The sequence below is a fragment of the Anabrus simplex genome, chromosome 13 (assembly GCF_040414725.1).
Source record: "Anabrus simplex isolate iqAnaSimp1 chromosome 13, ASM4041472v1, whole genome shotgun sequence".
Lineage (NCBI taxonomy): Eukaryota > Metazoa > Arthropoda > Insecta > Orthoptera > Tettigoniidae > Anabrus > Anabrus simplex.
The window spans coordinates 8,572,514-8,592,895 of record NC_090277.1 but is presented as its reverse complement, the minus strand read 5'-3'; the positions used below and the strand labels follow the sequence as shown (position 1 = coordinate 8,592,895).

At 38.9% G+C, this 20,382-nt stretch overlaps 1 protein-coding gene across 5 annotated transcripts in view; it reads left to right on the top strand.

Moving 5' to 3' along the window:
• LOC136884904 (uncharacterized) overlaps positions 1-20,382 on the top strand; it is a 293,707-nt gene that overhangs the window by 129,283 nt on the left and 144,042 nt on the right. The window contains exon 1 of one of the 5 annotated variants that reach the window (XM_068229992.1): positions 10,997-11,175. The exons of the other annotated variants lie outside the window; for them this stretch is intronic. The gene's annotated coding sequence lies outside the window, so the exon portion shown is untranslated. Of the gene's footprint in view, positions 1-10,996; positions 11,176-20,382 lie in introns of those variants that run through there. 5 annotated transcript variants of the gene reach the window in all.

Sequence of the window (20,382 nt, the reverse complement as noted above, 5' to 3'; positions counted from 1 at the left end):
TGAAATTAAATTTTCAAAATATATTGCACAGAGCATGTTATGCATCAAAAAGAAGACGATGCCGTTCTTACCTGAATGTTATCCATGTGTTTAGTTCCTTTCTGAATCATTATCAGTTACTGAAAAGAAGAAAGGAAGTACATCTACACACAGTGTACAGTTTACAACCTTCAGATTAGGTCCATCGCAATAAAATTCGATGCTTGTAATCTCGTCAACAGCGTCTGCGTGAAAGATACATCGATTGACACCCTACTGCGGAGAGACAGGATGTCCCAAGAAGCATCTACGAAAGGAGCAGGGTACGTAGATAAAAATGCTGGCTGTAATCACCGATTCGGATCCATCACTCATATGAGTAATAAGACAATTGGCTGTTGTGTTAGCAGGAATATTTTCAGGTGTTTCAAATTCTAAACGAATATCGACAGGATATTCTTGTGTAGATTCTTAATAATAAGAGCAGTCTATAACTAAAATTATTGCTTTATTTTTAAATTCTTCACACGAAAATACCGGACGATCTTCTTTCCAAAAATACGATGATTGGAATTTACAAAACATGTCATGGAGAAGCCCAAATTTATTTTTCTAAAAATTAATGCACATGTTTTCGTAGGGACGAATAATTCCGTTGAGATATAGTGTAATATTTCTTAATTTACGGTGATCAAGGTGCGAACTATCTTTTCAAGGTTGAATTTACGATGGATTTGAAATCCACAAATAATATACAAAGGCTTTTTAGTATAACGTGACATTTTAACAGCCCAACTATGCTTACTTTTAGGTGATAACACAGGACATTCATGCAAATCCCAACTTCGAAAACATGTAGGTACTGTAATTTTATATTACTTCCTACAATCTTGAGCAATCGAAGTTTTTCTCGATCAGATAATGTTACATGTGGAACCGTCTACAATATGCGAAGAATGTAATTTTCGAGTCTACTGGTGTTTCTGGTGCTTTAAGAGAATTGTAATCACTTCGATCACGGATCAGAATTAGCTCTTGTTTTGCGCTGATTATAATACGTCTGAAATGATCTGCGAAACCCAGAATATGATTTAACGGTAACATTCAAGAAAATGTACCGTCCTGATTAATCATCCAGTTGTTATTAGCTTTCGGAAACCATCCTGCCAACCGTGAGGGATTAATTTCCTCATCACTGTAAGAAGGATGTAGTTTCATTGCACTTGTAATTCCAACATACTTCGATCTATCTATTTCATTATTTAATTTATAACGCGCTTCAGAAAAGAGAAAAACTAGACCATGGTTGTTTAGTTGAGATGTGCTTGGTACACTTCCATATGCCTTATCTATGCGTCTTTCGATATTGAGGTAGCTATCTTGTGGTAGGTTGTATACATCTTTCTAATTAATGATAAAGCAAATTTCATCATTGTTATTGAGTCCAAACGTAATAGTTTGATAAAAATGAAACTCACTTAGAACGACACTTGCAGGAGTTTCTACGACGTCCACAATGTCTATAATTTCTTCCAGTATAATATACATCTTGGAGTATCGCTTATGGGCATCTGTTAACTCGTTGAGTCTTCGCAAGCATGTAGTATGTCTAAGGAATGCACACCGTGTTTTATAGATTTTTCATACTGGTTTAAGATTAAGTTCGTAAGCTAAGTACATGTGTCGATCTAAATTCATAAGCTGATTGTATTTATTAACAAGCCTAAGGGTGATGTTACTAATGTGTTTTACAGACACATGATGATAAAGAACTACTGACGGTATATCACAAATCGTATAACTACTATTCTCTGTAATAATAAAGTCGTGCAGGACGTGCGAAGGTTGTTGATTACTATTCAAGTCTGTAATAATATTACAGGTAATGTTTACATGATGATCAATGAAGAGTGTTAGAGGTTGTTCAGAGTCGTAACGTACGTTCGGAATGAGCTCCCTTGGTGAAAGTCCTAGCAATGGTCCAATCGAATCAGGTTGGGATTTGAAGTCAATCTTGAATGATGACGCAAAAACATATTTATGTGTCATGTTGCACACATCAGTTGAGAACCTGTAATTATTATTACTAAAACTCACTTCACTAAACTGTTCAGTTAACGTACTTTCAATGTAGTCATGGATATCTTCTACTGAATAACTGCCTGATGGTAGCGTTAGCACATACTCATCGTAAGAGAACTTGTTTACGCCATCACGCACATTATAGATGTTATTGCAGCTTTCAAACGGCACAAGTCCAAGACTATGTGGCTGATAACCGAGTTCGATCGGGGGATTAAAGTAGAGGGTTGTTTCAGGTCCTCTTCCGCGTACAACGAACGTTCTTACACCGTTGGTCATCGCGTGCACACTGATGCTCTTCGTCTTCTCTCTGGGTTTGATACAAGAACATAAGACATAATCGCCTTCTGCAAAGATTCCGAAATAACGTATGAGCTCAAAAGGAGGAGGTAAGTCACCATAGCTATCGAAAGACCATACTTTAGATTTACGATTTTACGTAGGCAGCGTAATGAGTTGCAGGTCCGCGACTGATGTCCAAGTTAATTACGTTCCCGTGGACGTGCTGGTAGTTGATCGCGCATATACACACCTCGAAAATAATAAATTCCCACTATTTAGCAAACGTAAAAACTTCTTCGTGGGTTAGAGCTCGATGTGGCAGTGCATCCAGTAGATGATTTTTGGATATATGTAGATCTCAAGCCATTTTTGTATGGCGCTAGCTTCATGTGTACGCCTTTGTTCGTAATGCAATCGCCTCCGTTGTCTTGTTATGACATTCACTCTCCTTCAACTGTTGCTTCGCTTCTTCTCAGCCTTGTCAGTTCCTGCAAGAGCACTGGCACCACCGAGCAAAGCCCGTAAAGCTGCTCGTCCAGCAAACGGCGCAGAAAGAAATACTCCTCGTTTAGGTACGAGAACAAATCGTTCACGTTTACAAGACATTGCTTTGAACTTTGGAGAAATTCTCCCTCTTGCCTTAATATAACTACACGCGTATTGTATTCCCCACGAGTAGCTTCTAAAACATCTTTCCATCCACCAGTTTTTGTTTCCTGCTTCATATTGTTTGGATATCGTTGCTTCAACATTCTATACACGGCTTTACTCGTCAAGAGCTAATTATGACCTGTTGTTGTTTTATATATATTATAATTGCCTACTTTATTATTCCGTTACCATGAAGAGTATAACGCAGCAAGACACACTACCTGTTTGTAACACAGTTCCACATTTCTTAATTAGTTCTTTTTTTACTATTCGATGTATTATATCTGGCCCATCGGGACGTGGGAAGACAAATCACTTAAACTAATTACCACTCGAAATGGCATACGCTTCGAGAATATTTACGTTTTCTCCAAATCGCTCTATCAACCGCTATATACTATTTTACAAATTATAATGCACGATCTGGTTGAAAATGGATTAAAATATTTTGAATTTAATTCACGTGAGCATGTACCATGACTGGATAATGTGATTTCCAATTCTCTTATGATCATTGACGATGTCGCAACAGAAAGGCAAAACGCTATTCGTGCATACTTTAGTATGGGGCGATATGATTATGTAGATTGCATCTATTTATGTCAACTCTATTCTCGTGTGCCTAAGCAGTTGATACGCTACAATGCAGATATTATTGTGCTTATTCGGCAAGAAGAGCGCAACATGCGTCATGTGTATGATGATCATGTTAACACTGATATGACATTCAATGACATGTGTGCTACATGTTGGCCATCACATCGTTACGGCTTTTTTAGATATTGATAAAGAAATTGATGTTCAGTATGAACGAAATCTATTGGATTCGGATCATTTTTTCTATTCACCAACACGGAGTTAGTCACCACTTGATAAAAAACCACCATCATGTCAATATCCCGCAAAGAGTTTACAGAACATATAATCCGTGCTCGAAACAATATTCGACGGAAATTTAAAGAGCTTAAACGTATTCAAGTAGACACTGATTTGTTTTTTAAAACGCTGCTAGGTACACCATTGAAAAAAGTATTAATTCTACTTCATTGTCCCCGTCTACTACAAGTTGTGTTTCTATGGAAACATCATATGATAAATAGAAGCATGGAGAAGAAAATCATGAAGAAGAATAGTAGCATAAACAAGAAAAGCATAAAGAAGAAGAGAAACGGGACCAGGAAGAGGAAAAGCAAGATAGAGATGAAGAAGTGGACGAGGAAGAAAAACTTAACGATACTTCACGATCTAAGCGTGTTAAATTTTTAACGTCAGATGTTATTGCTGAAGCACCTACTACATCAACACAAGATCTACCTTCCTTTTCTGGGCTTATAATCACGCCAGAATATCGTAATCAGTTTAAGACTTTTATTCGAAATACGTATGGATCTCTATTTTCTCCTTATATAGATAAACTCTTTGCAGGACAAATTTACACAACATACGGTAAGCGCTATGAAGACGACAGTTTCTGGATAGGCAATGCAAATGTTGAGATTAATAGCAACAGACTCATCGTAAAAGGTGTTATCCATAAACCCACCAAACGACCCTTAGAGCTTCTTTTCTCACGAATACTTGAAAGGATATAATTTTACAAGATAATCTTAAAAATATAAAGCAGTACTCTTTGCTAGTGACGCAACACGATGTAATTAAAAGAGGACAGAATCTGTAAATACAAATGAGTGTCAGAAGTATCGAGAGTTTATTTCTAAGCTGTTTCCGTTACATCAACCAACTGCACGTTGTCTTAATATTATCTACAAACCTTTGTTACCGTATGTAGACGTATGATATTGGAATGACCCTAACTTACTCGTTGGACGATTAAAAATACTAAGAGTTTCGCAAGGTGCTTGTCACACAGGTCACGAATAGGAAATTCTAGCTATAGGGAGAGAATTACGACATGCGGGTATTATTCAGTAAAGGCTCGTCAAGATAAGACCTCGGCTGTAAGGATAAGAATTCCACACGAGTCGCAGACGCAGGCTTAGTAGAAATGATTCCTTATTCCTCTAGCCATAAAGGGTATAAGTATCTACTTACTGTCATCGATTTGTACCCTAAGTTTGCTTTTGCGAAACCTGTGTGCTCTAAGACAGCAGCTCAAATCAAAGAAGCATTTAAACATATTGTTGAACAATCAAAACGTTGCCCAAGGCTTCTTCAAACCGATCAAGGTAAAGAGTTTTACAACACGAATTTTTCTCCTTACCTCAAGTTACTTACCGTAGCATTCATCACTACTCTACGTACAGCAGTTTCAAGTCAAGTGTTGTTGAACGCTTTAATCGTACGCTCAAAACAATGATGTGGCGAGAATTTACAGCTCAAGTTTCATATAGTTGGATTGAACTGCTACCTAGACTCGTGTCAACCTACAACGATACACCTCATCGCACTATCGGGGCAAAGCCACGGCTTACTACAAGGAATACACCACACTTAGGTGCTATTCACCTTGTAATCTAAACGGCTGATCCGCGCCGCCATGCTTTAAAAACGTGGTTTCGTTGCATCAGCAAACACAATTCCATCTTTGCAAAATAATACACCCCTAACTGGATCACAAATTTTTCAAAATCAGGAGTGTTAAGTTTTCTAATCCGATTACATATTTACTTCGCGATCTCAGAGGACAGCCTATTGAAGGAGGATTCTACATCGAAGAACTGCAGAAAATAACATATCCTGATCACTATATAATCGAACATGTTATTCGACATTGTGGAAATAAATTGTATGTCAAATGGCTTGGCTTTAATAACATATGCATTTCATGGATTAGTAAAAGGAATGCACTTTAAATCTTGCATTTTTTTATTCTCAAACCTCTATGTCACGTTCTTTCTACGTCATAAGACAAGAGTAATCTTGCAAGTCAACATTATTACTACTAGGAAATTCATGACGTGCTATAATGTGCGAATAATATTTAAAGAATTAAATAACACCTGCAATATGTTTCACAAATCGTATTTATTTTAGAATATATATATTTCCTTTCATCAAGTAAATCTTTCCTTCCTTTCTTACACAGTTCATTTTACTTTCTTCGCTGTTTAATGCTACTACCCAGTAACAGTTTTCCTTCCGTCGCACCGGCAACGTCCAGTGCTGCTATCTTCTCAGCAACTGAAGCATTAAGTGACCACACAAGCTGAATAGCTTTACGAAGCAGATTTTCATCAGCTACACGTCTTAGTTCAGGATTGTTTTGATGATAAGTAATGTCATGCCATTTGAAGGCAACATCTATCATTTTAATACCAGGATCACCACATGCCATGCGGGTGTCAGTTCATGTTCCAGGGCCGCAGTAGTGGTAAATAGAGAGATGAAGCTCAAAAGGAAGAAGATCAATCTCCGCATTGGTGAGTCCATGTCCAGCATGACTCTTCACCTTTCTCCCAGAACGTTTCTTCAAATTTTCTGCGACAACTTGCTTACTCTTTTCGCAGCCATGATAACTGTTTACAAGCGAAGACAACTCGTTAGTTTTAGCTAAACTCACTTGTTCATGATGTAAACTATACGTTTGAAGTACTGACAAAATTGGATCTTGAATCCACTCACGAGGCACCTTATCACAGACCTTCTTTACAACATTCGCATCTACATTGCCTTTGTTAATGCATTCAACTCTTCTTCAGTAAAAGTGTTTCGTTTTTGCCTTTTCAACTGCGTTATACTTAGTATCAGACAGAAATGGCGCCATATCTTTACTGTACAAATGTTTCTTTCACACTAACGTCATTTCGATAATTCAATTTACAAATGTTGTTTTCCTCCCGGCATGCACTGCAACACAACCAATCAAAAAGCATACTCACATGTCGTAAAGACTGTTTAATTGTTTCTCCGCTATGCTCCTTGGGAAGAGTCTTAAATGATGGACATCGTAATTCATGCATGTCGATAATTTCACGTGTTGGTGGTACATTCTCACGCAACCATACCTTCTTTTCACAAGCCTTAAAAATACAAGATCTGCTCTTGACACATGTGCATTCATAATCAAAGGTAGAAAGCGATAATGTATTCCTTTTCTTCCCACTGCAGTCCTACATTTTTTTTATCTATTTAGTCTGCTTTTTGTCTTCATCTGTTTGCAAGCAGTAAGGGAAAGATGGGCTAGGTACTAAACTGACGAATTTTGGCGCCCACAGCACATTGCATTCCAACAGAGCCACCTCTTTGAATACAAATTTATTGCCGTTTACTTTGAAGCCTTGTACATCAGCTATTAATGTTCTCGTCATGATGGAATAATGCGCTCTACTCTCTATCACTGTATCTCAGAGACTAAAGAAAACTCACACTTATACTATCTATAAAGGCTTGAGTTTACCAGAGAGTAACCTTGATAAGGAACAAGTCTAAACATGCATAACCATGTCGACATAATGGCTGCATGTTAAAACGGAATGTGTAAATCGCCCGCGCTTATTACGTCATAGCTCTGTAACAACTCCAAATGGGGAGTAGGCCAGTTGAGGAGGACGGAAGAACATCTGACCATAAAGCTGGACCCACGATGGCGGCTGTATAGTTAAACCCTCCAAAATCACATCTGTAAGGAGGTAAGGGCATCTACCGCAAAACTGCGCGAAGATAGCGACGGTGTAGTAAATGGTGACGGGAAGTGCGTCTGACCGTAAAACTGGACCCTGTGTAGTTAGACCCTCCAAAATGCCGTCGGTGAGGGGCAGCTGTCAGTAAAACTTGGGCTCTGTGTAGTTAGGCCCCTCCAAGATGACGTCAGGAAGGACATCTCGCAGCAAAACTAGATTATGTCATATGTGCCCCCTCTGGTGGGGGAATAAAAATGGTAACGAGAAGGTCATCTGACCATAAAACTGTACCCTGTGTAGTTAGGACCTCTCCAAAATGGCGAAGGGAAGGGCATATGACCGTAAAACAGGGTCCTATATAGTTAGGCCCCACCCATTGGGTTAGACATACTCTCTAATGTGAATCCCCTATTGCCCTACTACTCAAAATAGCGTCGGAAAAATCGGCCAATCCCCATTGCTCTACTACACAAGTTGACGTCAGAAAGGGTATCTAATCGTAAAAGTAAGGTTCGGCTTGCTCTTTTAAGCGAATCCATATTTTCCTACTACTCAAGGTGGCGTAGCGAGAATCCCCATTGCCTTATTACTCAAGACGACGTCGGGATCACAGCCTGTACGTGGCTAAATCACCATAAAGATGGCAGCTGTGAGGTTATGATCGTTCAAAATCCTGGTAGAAGTGGAAGCAGTGCCAGGACTCAGCGAAGTGCTCCGCGGTAACCAAACCGCGCTCCCGGGTTATGAACCCCTGTAGCGAGACAGCGTGGGGTATATCTCAAGAAATACCGGTTGAGTGATGATTTTTTTTTGCTAGGGGCTTTACGTCGCACCGACACAGATAGGTCTTATGGCGACGATGGGATGGGAAAGGCCTAGGAGGTGGAAGGAAGCGGCCGTGGCCTTAACTAAGGTACAGCCCCAGCATTTGCCTGGTGTGAAAATGGGAAACCACGGAAAACCATCTTCAGGGCTGCCGATAGTGGGATTCGAACCTACTATCTCCCGGATGCAAGCTCACAGCCGCGCGCCTCTACGCGCACGGCCAACTCGCCCGGTGAGTGATGAATTAACCAACTCTACGGCAGCTACATTTACTGTTCATGGACTCCATGGATTTTCCGTAGAAGTAATCAGTGCAATTGACATGTCATCCACGTACAGTCAAAAGAGTTGCAGAATAGCGAGTTATATGGAAATATACATATCCTAAGTGTGAAACACAACGCGGCCTGAAGTGAAGGAATTCGTGGAAGGCATGTTCAACACATTTATTTAGGAATGGTAGTAACTTTATTAAGTGCACCACACAATCACGAACCATGTCGTACGATCAATCGAGAATTTATTTTGAACAGTGTAAAAATAAAGGTGTGTGTCGAAATCCTTGAAAGGACATCGAAGTTACAGAATTTCATTCACCCACTCTGCCTAGAAAGAAGAAATTCCCAACCGGTATGACGATTCTGATTATAACAAAATTCACCAGAGCAGTTTGATTCAGTTTAACAGAGTGCAGGTGTCTATTCTGTGCGGTTTTAGACAACACTATCAAATGATTTGCTTCTCGTTTTGACACAACTTACAATTTCTTGCTTGAAGTCGAGGAGGTTCTACTTGGTAGTGATGCAAACAAACTCGCAATTTAACAGTTCCATAACGATAATGTGGACTCTAATCGTTCTTTGCTTCAGAGAGGAATGTTTGAAGAGTTGCTGCCGAATGAAGGAAGTATAATTGTTACAGGAAATTTCAAGAAGTTGCTCATTTTAATGATTTGTTTCCAGAACAGTTCAACGTTTTTAAATATTGATGACAATTCCCGTGACAACGTCACCTGCTGAGAGGTCCTTCTCAGGCCTTAAAAAGCTTCAGACTTCTTTGCGTACAACTAATGGAGAGCAGAGAATTAATTCACCGGGCCATCTGCATGTACACAAGGAATCTGCTAAGGCGTTAGAACCGGAGAAGGTGGCGGCTGACTTTTTAAGAAGAAATGAGGTCGGAAAACGGACATTCCTTCAGAGAACTGCATTTCCGCTATGGAGACGGTTACGACAATGCATCCGGTGATGGAGTTCTACACACTTCATATCATGAAATGAAAAAATCACAAAACGTATTTGTGAGAGAAGTCCTTTTCTGTTCACTTATGATTATTTTTGATAGCTCCGTACATAAGACGTCCTTTGTATGTACCTATGAACCAAGTTGTATTTTTCTGCTTACTTATGAATATTATTGAAAACTCCGTTCATAAGATTCGTTCAAAAATCTATTTGAGGAACAAGTTGTATTATTGGTCTGTTTGTCTCTTAAGTTGTGAATATTGTTTTTTGTATAATATGAATGTTTGCATTAACAGTTAATCCACATGCCTGCGTTCATGTTAATCATGCCCCACCTACCATAATTTTTTCCCGAAATCGGCGCTAACGACTGGATAGGTGGCGGCATACGGTACCTGCTATATTGACCAGGGGCCTTGTAGATGATGGGAATTGATAGAGAAGGAAGAGGGGAGAAAATGGCCGCGTCCTTCAGACGAAGTGCGGAAAAACGGAAAACCACTTCGAGAAATGGCTGATGTGCGAATCGAATCCCCTCTACTCAAATGAGCTCCCGAGGCTGAGTAGATCCTGTTGCAGTTCCTGTAGGTAGCGGTAACTGTTTTCAAATTTTGTGACAGAGCCGTGTCTCTGGGGGTGGCATTTAATTGCACCAGAGAGGCGGACGAAGCAGTATTCGAGGTGAAGTATTTTAGAGGTGCCCTGCATTCGTGAAGTGAAAGAAGAAGGTATCGATGATGACTTCACACCTCTGGGCGAAGCAATGGACACGAATTGAGAAGTGTCACATAAATATAACACATAGGCTTTCGACACGCAACTGCGCAGTATCGCGACGACGCATAGTTTGTACGTCTGCCATTAGATGGAAGAAAGATATGGTTCTTCAAAGAAATAAGTCTTTCAAAGATCATCAATCGCAATATCTAATTATCGAAGCTGCAAACACAATATTGACAACAAAAAATAAGTGTAACGGTAAACTTGTACGGTTTGCTAGACAGCGAGTGAGCATAGTGGTACTGGCGGTGTACGCTACTGATTCCCATTTGTCTCCCATCTCCCGGAAGCTACGCATGTCATGTATTTTCTGCTCTATGGTCTGAGTGTAATGGTTGGTCTTGGTTTTCCCAGATGACAACTGACTTATATCCATGTACAGTAGTTAGCTGGAGATAAGTGATTTATACCGGCGTGTATGTATGCAATCGAGGAACGCACTGGTTATACAGTTGTGAGGAGCACTATTCACTATTAATGGTTTACTTTCGAAGTGGCTGGCTTGTTATTTAATGTTCATGTTAATTTGTATTGTATTGTATTGTGAATGTCGGACATATTGCGGCAGCTGACCCAGGTTTGTTCTGTGGATTGTGCTGTTTCTCTTAAGATTTGCTTTATCAGTTAATTGCAGTTTCTTACGTTTTAAACTGTGTCCAAAGCTTTGAACATATTGCCAGTATAGTTGGAGTCTCAGCCTTGTATATCTCTATAAGGAACTTAACATCGAACGGTACGTGATAGCAAATAAGGTAAGCTTTATTGTTCCTTTGGTATTTAACCCTTTTGCTCTCAGACTATTTTCACCCGTCATGTCCAAAACACTCAGGCCATTTTTTATGATTATCCATGTTAAAATGTAAAAATTGGCCGTATAAAGAAATCCAGAGATATGGCATTGAAACAATCGCAATAGTACACAATTCAATATAGTTTTAGGGGGAAAAAAAATTCCTAAAATTATTGTTCATGGCATATTTTTACTCCAAATAATTTTGAAAATATATTACAAAAAATAAAAATCTTTTTTCAAATACTAAAAGAAGAATCTGTTGTTTAGTGATATTGTTGATCAGCCATTCCGAAAAGAATAGCAGTTAATTCTGTAAAACTTGATATAATTTTGTATTTGTATTCTTATTTAGACATTAGTTATAGCACCGGACGTAAAGAACTGTACACGTACCTTTTGGAAAACACTCTCCATGCAGACCTTTGTTACACCTAGTACATACTGTTCTGGCCCTCGTCTCTTTTCCTTAGTGCTGCATACAACACAGTTGGACTCCTTCTTCTCAGGAAGCTTCCTCACCCCCTTTGGTCCTCTTTGATCATGGATGGCACACTCCTCCCCTGGGCTCTCAATCTTTGATACTGTATAGTGCAATCTAGATATTATTTTCTCTGATCCCTTACTGTTTTCCTAATAGGCCTAAAGAATATAGCTCTTCAGTACCATTCTAGAATGATATTGTAAGCCACCTTCTTCTGGTACCGTTCAGTCTGCCTCTAATGAAGATAACTGTATAACATCGCCCAAGAATTCATTATAGGCTGTTGTTAATGCTGGTTTAGAATTCCTGCTCGCACTGTTGTGGGTTGCTGGAATTTCCTGTTCTTGGTCTATTGCACGAGATAGGAGAACGACTGGGTTCTTCTGGGACTTCTTTTCTTGGATTGCACATGCTAACATTGGACCTGACCTAATATACTGTTTGTGCCCAACAGAAAATTTATTTTTAAAATTGTGAGGCAGATATTTCCTATTTTGCCTAACAGTTCCTGTTATATATGTACTGAGAAGGTAGAGATGGTGCACAAGTGGTACAGACATGAAATATTTGTCAACAAAAACATGGTAATCACCCATGACTAGGAGCTTTTTCACAATGATGTGTCCCAAGCCATCTTTCATAATATTGTACCTGTCTTCTTGAGATCTGGCACCCCTGTAGGTAAAAAGAAACCCAGGCAGTAATTGAAAACAGAATCACACAACATCCTAAATTTGATCCCCCAGTGGTGATGGTGTTATGTTATGGTTTTATTTTTAGTTCCTGCAAGAAACTGATCAATGCTAATCTCGTGATATGGTGTCTAAATACCCTGTTGGCAAGATCCACTACTGGCTGATACTTTGCACAGGGATCATATCCTGTTTGTCCTGGCCCTGGCAATCCCTCATTGTTTACAAGATGAAGGAACTGCAGTAAGTGAGAGAAGCTATGTTTAGTAAACATTTTAGGAACCATAGGTTGAACTGAGGAGGTAATTAAGACCAGTCAGAGACAGTGGTTAGATTTCTGTTGATACCCATGTTAAGAAGACATGCTGTAAATCCTTTCATTTCAGACATTGTGATCCTGACCCAGTTCTTTAGAGAGTTGGGAGCATTGTCTCTCTTATTTATGATGAATTGCTGGGCATATCGATTAGGCCTAGATTCTGCCACCATAAGTGGTACAAAAAAGTCTGTGAAAAACAAAATGTAGTAGGCTATTGGAGGAGTCTCAGGAGATGGCATGTGTTTGGGCCCAGATAATTCATGATTTTGAATTTGGAGGAGAAGATTTTCAGGCAGCAGAATCTCCCTGTAGTCTTCATCATCGCCATCACTCTCAGATATACTGTGAGCATTTATTGGGGTTTATTTTTGGAGCACTATCAGTACTGTCTATAAAATCTGAATCACTCTCGGCTATATAGTCACTGTCATCATCTAAATCATCTAATTAATCGAAGACTTTGGAATTATTTAGCTTAGAACTTTGCCCCGCCATTAAAAAATCAGGCCTACTCCCACCACAAAAATCTAATAACACGAAACTTCACTTCAGAACACCGATAAATGTTGGGTATCAACAAAATATGACAAACAATAAACCATTAAGTAAATGTAAACAATATAATGAGGAAAATATGTATTTTGAAGCTTAAATAAGACTATACTCACAAGCAGCACACTTCAACTCACCATGCCGTAAACATGCGCGGTTTGATTATTTGATTTGTTTCAGATTAGCTTAGTGTCTCTTTCTTTCAAGAAAAGTGTAAACCAAATCCAAAAGCTACTATTGCTTTCACTTGCTGACATCTGGGAGTCCATTAAAGTACTAATACAGCCATCTGAACACAGAGCCAATAGGGAACATGCATGATCCGGGGTTTTAATTAAAAATATGCTAATCTGATACAAAATTGCATGCAGAATTCAAAAATGTGATCAGAATGTACAAATAATAACTCCAAACATGATAAAAATCTACGAAAATGTCACGTCACGCAAGTACGCGATCTCATTGGCCTGACGTCATCGTACAGGTTGACTGAATTAGCAGACGAAATAACACGCAGTGTGCTGTGAGAAGCAGGATACACTTCGCGTATTTCTACTTTACGTTGGTGTCTAGTATGGTTAAATTCGAGGTCTATACATTGGATAATAATCTGAGTGGTATATTTTAGACTTAAAATGAATCCTGTGCAGACAGTGAGGCAGAAAACTTATAAATGGTGTAGAGTTCCGATGTGCAATAGCACATCGCATACCATCCCAAACAAATTGTTTATAAACGTTCCAAAGACGCTAAAACTAGGGAGAAATGGATTTTGGCGAGCTGGAGAAATGCTGGTGATATATCGGAAAAGTCTACAGTTTATTTTTTTGAAAATTTTAACGTAAGATGAATTTGTTTGAATTTTCAAATCACTTTTCCATGTCAGCTGTTCTAGTGGTAAAACTTTAAATTTTAATGTATGATGCTTTATTTAAATGCTTCAATTACATCTTGGAATATGAAAGTAATAAACGGTGCATTAAATAATGCTGATTATTAAAGTATTCTCCAAACCTAACCTATGTTTTGGGTGATCCATGTCAAGATAATAAATCAAAGGGGTTATGAACCATTTTGACAGCTCTAATTCTACCAATATATCTTGGCATGGGACAGTTATGTATGTCTTTATTGAAGAGCTTAATTGGTAAAGAAATTTAGGCTATATCTAAATACCCTATAATGTAGCAAAGAATAGGCGTGTACATCATGAAAGGAAACGACGTGAATTTAACAAATGTATAACTCTACACAAAACCAATGCTTGTCTGTTGGAGTCTTATAAGTTAACAATGCTCAATTATAATAATTATCATAATATTAATGAAATAAATAACATAATTGCACACAGGTGAAAATAGTGATGTAGGTGTTTAAAATATAATCCAACTTAGCCTATGTTTTAGGTTATACAAGCCAAGTCAATAAACCGAAGGGTAAAAATACCGCGCGAGTTGGCCGTGCGGTTAGGAGCGCGCAGCTGTGAGCTCGCATCCGGGAGATAGTGGGTTTTGAACCCCACTGCCGGCAGCCCTGAAGATGTTTTTCCGTGGTTTCCCATTTTCACACCAGGCAAATGTTGAGGCTGTACCTAAGGCCACGGCCGCTTTGTTCCCATTCCTAGGCCTTTCCTGTCCCATCGTCGCCATTATGTGACGGTGTGACGTAAAGCAAACAGAAAAAAAAATTAAAGTCACAGCACCCAAAGACATTCCTGTATTGAACGACTAAAATGTCACCAGGACACTTTTCTTTCCTGATATGCTCAGCTTGTTAAAAGCCAAATGTAATTAATGTTATTGGCTTCACGCCCCGCTAGCTACTTCTACGATTTTCGGAGACGCCGATGTGCAGGAATTTAGTCCTGCAGGAGTTATTTTACGTGCCAGTAAATCTACCGACACGAGGCTGACGTATTTGAGCACCTTCAACTACCACCGGACTGAACCAGGATCGAACCTGCCAAGTTGGGGTCAGAAGGCCAGCACAACAGTCTGAACCACTCAGCCCGACTTGTGAAAACTAGATGAAGTCATATTTACCTTTATCATGTTTAACTTTTTCCCTCCACAAAGATATTTAATTCTCTTTCATGGGCCCCGGAAGTGGGTAGGCCAGTTGTCCCAACCATAAATATATATTTTTTTGGGAATGATAGATTATAGCCCTATAGTACTATGATCTTTCTTTCTTTCCTTCTTTCTTTCTTTCTTAATCAGTTTATCCTTCAGGGTTGGTTTTCTCTCGGACTCAGCGAGGGATTTCACCTCTACCACTTCAAGGGCAGTGTCCTGGAACGTGAGACTTTGAGTATGGTGATGCAGCTGGTGAGGAGGGCCATTACCTCGCCCAGGAGGCCTCACCTGTTATGTTCAACAGGGGCCTTGTTGGAGGATGGGAGGATCGGAAGGGATAGACAAGGAAGAGGGAAGGAAACGGCCGTGGCCTTAGGTGCCTGGAGGAGAAGTAGGAAAATACGAAAAACCACTTCGAGGATGGCTGAGGTGGGATTCGAAACCCTTCTACTCAGTTGACCTCCCGAGGCTGAGTAGACCCCGTTTCAGCCCTCGTACTATTTGTTTTCAACTTTCATGGCAGAGCCGGTAATCGAAACCGGGCCTCCGGGAATGGCACACATTAACCACTACACCACAGAAGCGGACTAGTACTATAATGCTACCTATATGTTTGTGTTAGTGCTGAAATCCGATTTCTTACTTTACTAATGCTGAAAGCCCGAAAATGTAATGTTATTCTTTAATAGGGGAATCAGTCTAGAAGGAAATGTTGAAAGTGATGTGATATCTATCCAGGTTCAGTTGTTATCCTAATACTATGGGTTGCAGTACATTGCACGTATATAAAAGATGCCACTTACAAACTTGCTTTTTATCCGCGAAATTCTGCGGCCACAAAAGTCACTATTTTTCAAGAATGATGACATCTACACATGATAGATTGTCTGATTGTGCTGTTTTGAACCTTTCTTCTGTCATTCTGAAGTTATTCGCGATCATGAATAATAAACAATCGGCTTTAGCAACGGCTGATGCACAACGGCTGGTAGAGCTCCATGCGATACGGGATCGTGACGTCACAGCGCGCCGCTTACGTCAGAGGCCGTTTCACTCGCCTTGCGGAAAGGCACTATTAAATATTTTTTTAATGGTAGAAAACAAGGCAACATACCACAATGTAATACGTTTACGTACTATTTCATTGGTGTACTTTTCAAAAAAAATATTTTTGAAAATGATGCATGTTCCCAATTGATCGGCATGCTGAGTGTTTTCAGCAATACCACTTGAGCCGATAGATCGGCTTGCTGATCATATAAGAAAGCTTTGAACATATTGCTAATAAAGTTGGAGTCTCAGTCTTCTATATCTCCATAAGGAACATAATTATCGAACAGTACATGATAGAAAATAAGGTAAGCTTTATTGTTCATTTTGTATTTAAGTACAAAAGAACAGCAGCAGATAATTCTGTTTTTCTGCTGACTTTAGATTGTCTACATTAAATACTACCCAGCTACAGTTTTTAGTGATAATATATGCAAATTTGATCCAACATGGTACTAAATTGATTCTGAAGAGCCTGCTCATGCACAGTTCTATGCTGTTCCAACAGGGATTCAGAACTGGTTCTGAACTGTGTGTTCTGAATTCAAGCTGTATGGTAATACTAAATTCCCATGAAGGGAATTAGATATTTTTCCACCAATAGAGCATATAAAAAATCAGATCAAAAATTGGATGTATGGCTTTTCAGGCATTTGCTGGTTAATAGAGCAAACGCCTGAAAAGCCATACATCCACATAAGAGGCTTCTGATAAGTTCACCTGCATACACCCCAGCATCAGTGGGTAGGGTCTGACACTAGACTCGTCAGACTCTGACGAGTCTAGTGTCAGACCTAAGACGAAATGCTGGTTAATAGAGCAAACGCCTGAAAAGCCATACATCCAATTTTTGATCTGAATTCAAGCTGTTCTAAGTATGTTCAGCACCATTTCGGAGGGGGAGTTTGTGTCTACACAGTCAGATCATTTGGCCTGCAAGTTGACCAGTAAGTGGTGTGACTACAAAGAATACTTCTCATTGGAATAGTGAGGTCTTCTGTCATCAGTTGTTAAAAGTTTTGCAACAGTTCATAGATGACTTTGATATAGTTCACAGTTGCCATTTGCTAATTCCAACAAAACATTATGAACAATCAATTCTGGAAGCATTCTGATTCACATATGCTCATTAAGATAATTTTGAAGGAGTTTATAGCCAGTTCAGAACTGTTTGTTGCAACAAACATACTGTATATATTGTAACATAATCAGTACTGGTTGCAACTTTTTGGATAAAGTTGCCAGTGAGTACCTGGCTATCCTGTTGAATAATTTGTTTAATCAATAAGGAATCTGGCTAAACTACTACTGAATTCTACTGAATTCAACATATTATGTGTTAGCAATTAAAGAGGCTGCCAGCTCAGGTGAGCACTGTGTGTTGAGAAAAGATCTATGTCTATATCTGTGATTAATCTGGCATATTAAAATATGTAAGGCACAGGGCTTACACATAATTGTCATTATCCTCCAGGATGATTTACATAATTTGTATGTGTAATGAGAAAACCTGGGCTCTCCATTTACTGTCTGAATATTTCCGGTTAGAAAACAAAACTGAATGAACTATATCAGAACATTCCTTATAGTTGCTTTCAAATTTATATTGGAACTGAATTACCATTGGACTCTAGTGTAAAGACAGTACAGAATGTACATAGCCAATAGAGTTAGTGGAGTGACAGGGTGGGGGGGTTGTGTGTGCTTCCATAGTCAGATAATTTGCCCTGCAAGTTGAGCAAGAAATGAATAGTTGTGACGGTTTGGTTGTAGAATTTTATTTTTACAATTTGATGTATGTCGCACCAACGCAGGTAGGACTTTTGGTAATGATGGGATAGGAAAGGACTAGGAGTAGTAAGGAAGGAGCCGCAACAGTCCTGAAGACACTTTTTCCATGCTTTCCCATTTCCACACCAGGAAAATGCTGGGATTGTACCTTAGTCAAAACTAACTGTCCAGTTTTGAAAATACTTACATATTTGAACTTATACGCAGATGAACTTTTAAATCAGCTGTTTGAATTTGTGGCATTATATTTAAAAATGCGGAGTTAGTATCAATATCTTGGTTATTTATCACCCCATGAGAATATGTAGCACATTATTTTAGAAGCTCCTGGGTACCATTTACGAATATGAAAACAGAATGCCAACATGTTTAATGGTTTAGAAGTTATTTTCATGTAACATCTTAAGTGAATAACCCTGTATTTTTGTACACTAATTTCGAATTTACTAAATTTTTGTTTTGTGATTACGTAAATGCAGAATTTACAATTATGCATCCTTTATTTTGCACAGCATGATTGAAAGATGAATTTATTAATTAGGTTTTGAAGCAGAAGTGGGTTTCTGTTCATCTCCCTTTGCTTTATAGCTTTTGTCAAGCCTTCGGGCTGAGCAGCAGTCACTTGGTAGGCCATGGCCCTTCAGGGCTGTTGCGCCTGGGGTTTCGTTTTTTCTTGTAAGGAAAAATGGCAATCAGAGTAGCTCAGGTTATGGAGGGCTTACCTTCTGGTTTCAAGTTGGCATATTAAATCCTTTATCATCCTGATGGTGCTCAACTACATAGGCCTCTTGCGGAAACGATTTCCGTCATCTTAGTGTTTGCACAACATGAAAACAACTTATAAAGTTACGAATTTCATTATGGTCCGTATTGACAATTGATCACTATCAATGAGTAGAGGAAGATCCACCTATTCATTATCATTATTTAAATATTATTAAAGATAGCCATGCCCTCGCTCCCTCCTGGCAACCAGTCTAGTGTAGGTGTCTGTGCTGAGTGCACGCAAATTATGACGAACATGGGGTATTCACTTCACACTGAATGAAATTACCACTTATTCAGGTTGTGAATGTCCCGTTAAATGTTCTGTATAAACTGTTTACCAGGCGAGTTGGCCGTGTGTTTAGGGGCGCACAGCCTTGAGCTTGTATCCGGGAGATAATGGTTTCGAACCCCATTGTCGGCAGCCCTGAAGTTGGTTTTCTATGTTTTCCCATTTTCACACCAGGGAACCGTGGGGGCTGTACCTTAATAAATGTCACGGCTGCTTTCTCTCACTCCTAGGCCTTTCCTATCCCATCGTTATTATAAGACCTATCTGTGTAGGTGCGATGTAAAGCAAACCCTAAAAAAAAAAAAACCTATATACTGTTACTCATATATTCTATTCAACAAAGCATAACTTGTAGAACAAATGGGTCCACTATACAATGAGTATCAGCTCCAAGATTAATTAAAGACTCAAGAATATTTGGTTATTACAAGGATATATGCATAGTCCAATACAAGTCACAGCAGTTTTAATGTGTTATTTTAGTTTCAGTTTTAAATGTGTAGGCAAACTTTTCATCACTGTTGTAGATTTAGGTTTTGCTTAAGACATAATAATTTGTGATTGATCATGGCAGGTGGTGACCTCATGTAGCAAGGTCGAAAGTAGTACCAATTATATAAGATATAATATTAATCTAATGGTATTGAGTAGGTGGACCTATCTCTACTCCTTTATAATGATAACAACTTGTCAGTAATTTTTTTTCCAAAAACCATGACCTGGTATATTGTAAATGTTTAATATTGTAATAATGTTATGTTTTCAGGAGATGGAAAACATCACTTGGGTTTTTTGTTTTCAATATTTAACTTAGCAGATGGAAAGGATAACATGTGTTGATACACCAGTGGTTTTTACAGAATTGTGCATTACAGTGCAGTCATGTTATTCTTGAATCTTACAGAAGATTGATAGGGTGAAGCTTGAAATGCTGGGAGTTTTGATGTGTTTGCTCTTGAGATAGGCAAAGAGAGTATGGTATAGTAGGATATTCCCTTGCAAAGAAGGTACATTCTTTCATGATGTGGTAAGCTGTTTGTCTTGTTTCTTTGGGCTGTCATGCAGTGGTGAAGTAATTATTTTCATTCTGTGGAGGGGTGATCCAAAGCAGTCTTGGTTTATAAAGAATAGCATGTGGACGTAATTAGG